Source organism: Triticum aestivum, chromosome 2A (assembly GCF_018294505.1).
Source record: "Triticum aestivum cultivar Chinese Spring chromosome 2A, IWGSC CS RefSeq v2.1, whole genome shotgun sequence".
NCBI lineage: Eukaryota > Viridiplantae > Streptophyta > Magnoliopsida > Poales > Poaceae > Triticum > Triticum aestivum.
In genome coordinates this window covers 127,278,169-127,285,666 of record NC_057797.1, presented here as the reverse complement: position 1 = coordinate 127,285,666, position 7,498 = coordinate 127,278,169, and positions in this window count along the sequence as shown.

The following is a 7,498-nucleotide window of genomic DNA, read 5'->3' as shown; positions in this document are numbered from 1 at the left end:
TCGGCGGTGGTGGAGCGGGGGAGGGTGCGGGGGGTCGTCGGCGGCGGCGGTGGAGCGGGGGAGGGTGCGGTGGGTCGTCGGCGGCGGTGGAGCTAGCGGGGGAGGGTGCGGGTGGGATCAAGATCGAGATGGAGGGGGATCGAGATCGAGTGTCCTCATGAATATTCAATATTTTATCATATGAATATGAAAAAATATCATCAAATTTGAAAAAATATTCATGAATTCAAAAAGTGCCCATGAAATTTAAAAATATTCATGATATCAAAAAGTGCCCATGAAATACAACCAAGAAATCAAGACTACGATTTAAATACAGTCGATCTTAGCTAGCTATCTGTTCATAATCTTCTTGCCCTTCTTTTTCGCAAATGGAGTTCTTCTGTGGAACGGACGTCCTTTAGGTAGGGTGGTCCTGCTTCTTCTTGTGGTGTATGCTGCTACTTCATCGTCGTCGTCATGTTTGATCTTCGGGTCGCCGTACTTGTCGAAGTCTTGCTCATTGGCTACTCCATCCATTTCGATGATCTTCCTTTTGCCTCTCCTCACGACAACACGACTGGGCTTTGACGGTCGGTAATGAAGAAGCATTGGTCCACTTGGGAAGCCAGTACCCATGGCTCATTTTTCGCCGTGATGTTTGCGCCCGCGGTCTTGGATTTCGCTTCGGGTATAACCATGGTGGTGAAATACCGGTCTTCTTTTAGGACGCTCTTGGCCCATCTGACACGGAACATCGGGACCTTCTCTCCAGCGTAGCTCAGCTCCCAGATCTCCTCGATCCTCCCGTAGTATCTGTCCTTGTCATTACCGGTGTAGGATTCCATCGTTACCCCGGAGTTCTGATAACCATCGCTCTTCATGTCCTTGTCCTCGGTGTAGAATGTGTAGCCGTTGATATCGTACGCCTCATAGGTCATCAGGTTGTGCTCGGCGCCCTGTGACAAGGCGAATATGTGTTGTTCTTCCGCGGAAGAATCCTCATGTGAAGGGTATGACAGAAGCTTCTGCTTGAACCAACGCGTGAAACAAGAGTTGTGCTCTTTGATTATATCTCCGTCTGTCCTTTGTTGGCCACGGTCATTGTACGTCTTCTCAATAAAGGTTTTGTGCTCTACCACCCAAGGATCGACCACGTCTATGTGTTGTAGCGCGACTAGGTTTGCTCTTTCAAAGTCGGCGACTCGACCCTCGAATTTGACATGCATTTCGCGGCGACCCTCACGGTGACCCCATCCAGAGAGCCTGTCGAGCTGCCTGTTAACGGGCAGACCAACGGGGTTCTCGATGCCTAGATAATTCGTGCAGTAGGAGATGCACTCTTCGGTCAGAAAGCCCCTGGCTATACTTCCCACTGGACGTGACATGTTGCGAACGTATCCTTTGATGACACCATTCATCCTTTCGAACGGCATCATGCTGTGCAGGAACGTCGGCCCGAGTTGGATGATATCCTCCACGATATGGACCAGCAGATGCACCATAACGTCGAAGAATGCGGGCGGGAAGTACATCTCAAGCTCACATAGTATCACCACGATCTCTTCCTGTAGCCTTCTAAGTTGCCTCATGCCAACCGACTTCTGAGAGATGACGTCGAAAAAGTTGCATAGGCCAAATAGCGTTTCACGGACGTGCGCGTCAATGATCCCACGGATTGCAACTGGAAGTATCTACGTCATCAGCACGTGACAGTCGTGAGACTTCATCCCGCTGAACTTCTGCTTCGCTGGGTTTAGGTATCTGCTTATCTTCCCCGCGTAACCATAAGGAAGTTTTACTCCTATGAGGCAGGTGAAAAACTGCTCGATCTCCTCCTGACTTAGAGTGAAGCACGCGGGAGGGTAGTCATTTCTAGTCTTCTTGGCCTTTTTGCCTTTGCGACGACTTTCTGTGTCCTGCTTCGCCTCATCATCATGATGATCATCATCATCATCATTAGCGTGAAGCTCCTGCTTGATGCCCATTGATTTCAAGTCTGCCCTTGCTTTCGGCCCATCTTTGGTCCTCTCTGGCATGTTGAGCAGGGTACCAAGCAGACTCTCGCACACGTTCTTCGTGATATGCATGGCGTCAAGGTTGTGAGGCACACGGTGGATCTTCCAGTACGGCAAGTCCCAGAAAACAGACCTCGTTTTCCATACCTTCAGCAGCGGCTCTGGCGCCTTTCGCTTCTTTCCCGGCTCTGGAGCCTTTTGCTTCTTTCCCAGCAGTGGGCAATCTTTCCAATTTTTCAATAGCCCGTATATTTCCTCGCCGCTCCTCATACGCGGGCGTCCTTGGAGTTCGGTTTCACCATCAAACAGATCCTTGCGTTTCCTCCATGGGTCATCGTCGCGAAGCCACCTTCGATGTCCCATGAACACGGTTTTCAAAGACCCGGGATCTCTATCTAGCTGGTGATACATTGTGTCATCCATGCACCTGACGCATCCAGAAAATCCGTGGACCACCTGCCCCGCGAGATATCCGTAACCGAGATAGTCGTGCACCGTCATGAGCAGTGCGGCTCTCATAGGGAAATATTCTTTCTCTGCGGCGTCCCACGTATTGGCTGGCGCTTTCCACAGCGTGTCTAGCTCCTCTTTCAGCAGCCCCAGATACAGATTGATGTCGTTCCCTGGTTGTTTCGGCCCTTCAATTAGCATACTCATGTGAATGTACTTCCTCTTCATGCACAACCAGGGGGGAAGGTTGTACATCCACACAAACACAGGCCAGGTGGTATGTGTGCTTCTCTGGCTGCCAAGTGGATTGACTCCATCGGTGCTCGCGCCCAGCATGATGTTCCTTGGATCCTTCCAAAATTCTGGGTGTTCGAAGTTCAACGCTTGCCACTGGCTCCTATCCTTACGGTGACTCGGCATCTTGTCTTTTTTATTTATCTCCGGATCATTTGCGTCATCTTCTCGCTTCTTATCCTCCCTATCCGCATGCCAACGCAGGAGCTTTGCTACCTTAGGGTCCACGAAATACCGCTGCAGAGGAGGAGTGATCGGAAAGTACCACACCACTTTTTGAGGAGCTTTCTTCCTCTTCTTGGATCGAGTGACGCCGCACACCGGACATATGGTAGACTCCGCATGCTCGCCCCGATAAATGATGCAATTGTTCATGCACACATGGTATTTCACGTGCGGTAAATCCAAAGGACACACGACTTTCTTTGCCTCCTTGAAACTGGTCGGGCACTTGTTCCCCTTGGGAAGACGTTCATGCCAGAATGACATGTTCTCGTCAAAGCATGCGTCGGTCATTTTGTGTTTTACCTTCATCTCCAAAGCCATGCGCGTTACTTTCAGGCGGGTATCCTCGGGTCTGCATCCTTCATACAATTGAGTAACTGCGTCTATCTCCAGTTGATCCAGCTTGGCTTTCTCTCGGGCGGCAGCTCTTGCGTTATCCGTCTGCTTGAGAAGCAGCTCTTGAATATGAGGGTCCTGCACCCAGCCCATCGATGATCCATCGTCGTCTGCTCCTCCGGTATCTAGATCTTCATGATCATGCCCTTCGTCTGCTCCGGCATCTTCCTCATCATCATGTCTGGCATCTTCTACATGATGGCTGTGTACAGCATCACCGCCGTGATCATGTCCTGGAGATTCTTCGTCTTCTCGCCCACCCGAGCCGCGGTGGTTGTCTTGCTGCCCTTCCTCAATTCTTGCCCGGCCCCCATGGACGACTTCATAGTCATCTTCATCACCTTGCCACCGATAGCCATCCATGAAACCAAGCAAGAGCAGGTGGTCCCGCACCTGCCCGGAATCCGGGTCCGCAATAAGGCTCTTCAGCTTGCATCTTCGACATGGACATCTTATCTCCGTCTCGTTCTTTTGAAGCATCTCGGCCTTTGCGGAGCTCAAAAACCTATTCACAATGCCTTCGGTCATCATGCGGACCATGGTCGCCTGCGAGGTAGAGCAAAACGATATTTTAGAACCAAGAAAAAATTTGGAATGACTTTCCCTAAAAATAGGACCAAAGAGAATGCATAGTGCCAAAATTCTCGCCGAAACGGAAATGAATCAATATTCCGGCAAAATATTGGCAACTATTGCATTTCAAATACCGGTACCTGCAAACACAAACATATATGCAACACCACAAACATATGAAACACCACAAACATACATAGATCTAGCTAGGCCACAAAAAGTGCACGTGCACGTTGTTGGAGCGAGCTAGGGAGAAAAAAAGTAGATCTACAACATGAAGATAGCTTTCCCCTTACTTACCTATCAAAAAAGGTAATTTCAACACTTAATTTTGATGAATCTATGGTGCAAATGAGGTGAGGAGGAGGAGGCAGCCGACAAGCTTAGACAAGGAGGTGGGGGAATGAAGTGGGGAAAGTGAGTGTGTAGGTGTGGCTGTCCAAAAATATCTAGCTGGTCCCAGGTTACTAATGGCGCACCACAGAGACATGCGCCATTAGTAACCCAACATATTAATGGCGCACCAGACAGACATGCGCCATTAGTAGTTTTGCAACAAAGTAAAACAAATAATTTTTATACTAATGGCGCACCGTGGCACAGTGCGCCATTACTAGTTTAAACTAGTAATGGCGCACTATGCAATGGTGCGCCATTAGTAGTTTTGCAAAAAAGTAAAAAAATACAGTAGTGGCGCACTCTGCCCGGATGCGCCATTAGTATGTTTGAAAAAATGAAAAAAAACATTTTGTTACTAGTGGCGCACCGTGTGCCTGGTGCGCCATTAGTGTCTTCCACACTAATGGCGCACCAACAGATGGTGCGCCATTAGTATATAGTAATGGCGCACCACATGTCTGGCGCGCCATTAGTGTCATTTCCATCTATAGCCCTTTTCCTAGTAGTGCGGGCTAGAGTTGGAATCGTCCGTTCATGGGCCGACCATAACGGGCCATCGTTAATAGGCCGTATTTGATGACGCTATGAAAATGGCCGAACGTATTAACGGACCACAAACGGGCCGACTGTAACCACGAGCTGAATTTGGCCCTCGAGCAGAAAATGACAGTAACGGGCCATAAATAAACGAATGCTGTAAATGAGCCCTAGAATAAATGGGCTCTGAGAAGGCCGAAAGATAACATGGGTATAAAGTGATACACTGTTCATTACGGGCCAGTTTCACCACGGGCCGTTAATGGGTGTAAAGTGATACACTGTTCATTACGGGCCAGTTTCACCACGGGCCATTAATAGGCCAAGAGTTACATAGGGCCTCATATGGGCCGAAAGACGTCATGGGCCATACTTGGGCCAGAAGTGAAAACGGGCTCGAATCATATTGGGTGGCCCAGATGATGCTACTGGGCTTAATTCGTATAGGGCGTAACGAGCCTTGGGTTAGCGGGCTGTAAATGGGCTATATGCGAACATGCCGTTAACACGCTTTACACGGGCCGGCCTGCCACCTTTTGACCAAGTCAAACGGGCCGACCTTTTCATAGGAATGGGCCTCTGTTGGGCCGTGCCACATGTCAACGTAACATAGGCGCCTTCTGTCCAATGAGTGGATGACATCTGTCCCAACGATGAGCCGACACATGTTTCCTCCATCCAATGATGATGTTACACGTGGAAAATCCCCATTGGGCGGGGCTGTTAATGGGTTATCGGATCCAAAACCTGACCCGATAGCTTAACGGCGTTCCGTTACGGTGGATGCCATGTGTCGGTCACCCTTGACGAAAGAACTTCTATGATATGGGATTTATCGTCATGGAAGTGGACACTTCTGTGATGATAATTTTGGTAATGTCATGGAACACTTCTACGACAACATAGGTATGACTATCTTGATTCTGTCATAAAATTGTCATGGATGTACATGCATGACAGAAAATGCGACCTACTGTGACAAACACGTATCATCACGGAAGTGTATTGTTTTGTAGTGCTAGCTGTTGCTGCTCCGGCTCACGCTCGCACTGCTGCTGCTGCTTTGGCTCTTGCTCGCGCTGCGGCTTTGCTCTTGCTGTCGTTTGCGTTGCTGCTGCTCTGCTCTACTGTTGCTCTCGCTCGCTCGTGCTGCTGCATGACCTGCGGTAGCTACAGGAGTTGCTACTTTAGCACTTGCTCACAGCTCTGCTGCACAAGCTGCTCTCTCCTACTATGTTCAATCAATGCTCGAATGCCCTAAACTTCTATTGCAGTGCTCTGCTACTAGTTCAATCAGTTTCATCAATAAAATTCAGTTTCGAGAGTAAAATTTAGTTTAAACTGTAAAGTTCAGTTTCTTCAATTAAATTCAGAGTCAACAGTATTTAAAGCATCTGTTAGAGCGGCCATGGCACGGCTGATGCATTTTAGATCTAGCACTTTTTGGTGATGTGTACATCATCTATTGCACATACTATTAGACTCCCACTACAGATTAACATTGTATGTATTGTCCTGCTTCAGCCTCGCTGTCGTACACCTCACCTGAGCTGCTCCAACAACGGAACCGTCCATCATAGTGGAGCAGTACACTCGGCGTCATCTCCAAAGGCATCAAATCTTCTTCCCCGCCTCCGACAGTGACACCAACATCACCATCCTCCACATCCAACCCAATGATGCTGAGGTTGAAAAGGCTATGCCAATGAGGTTGTACACTCGTCGCATCACTTTGTTACTCTACATTCATGTCGATCCCTCAGGGATCCTTTGGTTCAAGCAGTTGCAAATCTAGGAAGAAATGAATCATGGTCACAAAGTTAACAGGGAGAAAACTAAATGCTCTTTTGAATCACAATTAGAATTGGTTTAGCAAGATAGCCATTATATGATATTCATGGGGACCAAATCTAAGCTCATAGAATATTTCTAGGGCAGGCTTCAACCTTTTGAAGACGACATACTAGAATCGCAACTGGTTCAAAGAAAAAGTGAAGGAAAACATAGGAATTGGAAACTTTACTATGGCACTACTATTCATGCATTTGTCAGAAGGAATGGAGCAAAGAAAATTGTAGGATTTTTTCTTTTGGTGTCTCTTTCAAAGAAAAACATAGGAATTTTAATATCCACTTGGACATCCTTTGCAAATTAATATGCATGAAGAACATGACTAAGTGCATTACTGGCATAATAAGATTCTTATTTTACATTTTCGTGTGGTTTGACTTTAATTTGACCATGTTTCTCCATTCATGTGTTCTTCCAATTCATGCGAACCAAACACCCAGGTTGACAGAAATCCTATGTTTGCAAATGCTCTGTTATGAACGTGCATTCCTATCCTATTCCCGTGTTTTTCTTGTACCTACGTTTTTAGAATCCTTCAATTCTAAGGAGCCCTTACATATTTACTTCATTTTCAGATAGGTGTCAAAGAAAACTGTGTGTTTGTCCCGCTCCTGCCATGCCGTCATCACCCCACTTGAGGTGCACCATCAACGGAAGCGTTCACGGCAGCAGAGACCCCCCTATAGACCTTCTTTCGCCGCCTTAGATCATCTTCCCCATTGCTGGTAGCCACGCCAACTGCATTACCATCATCGACAGAGCAGATGAACCTGAGG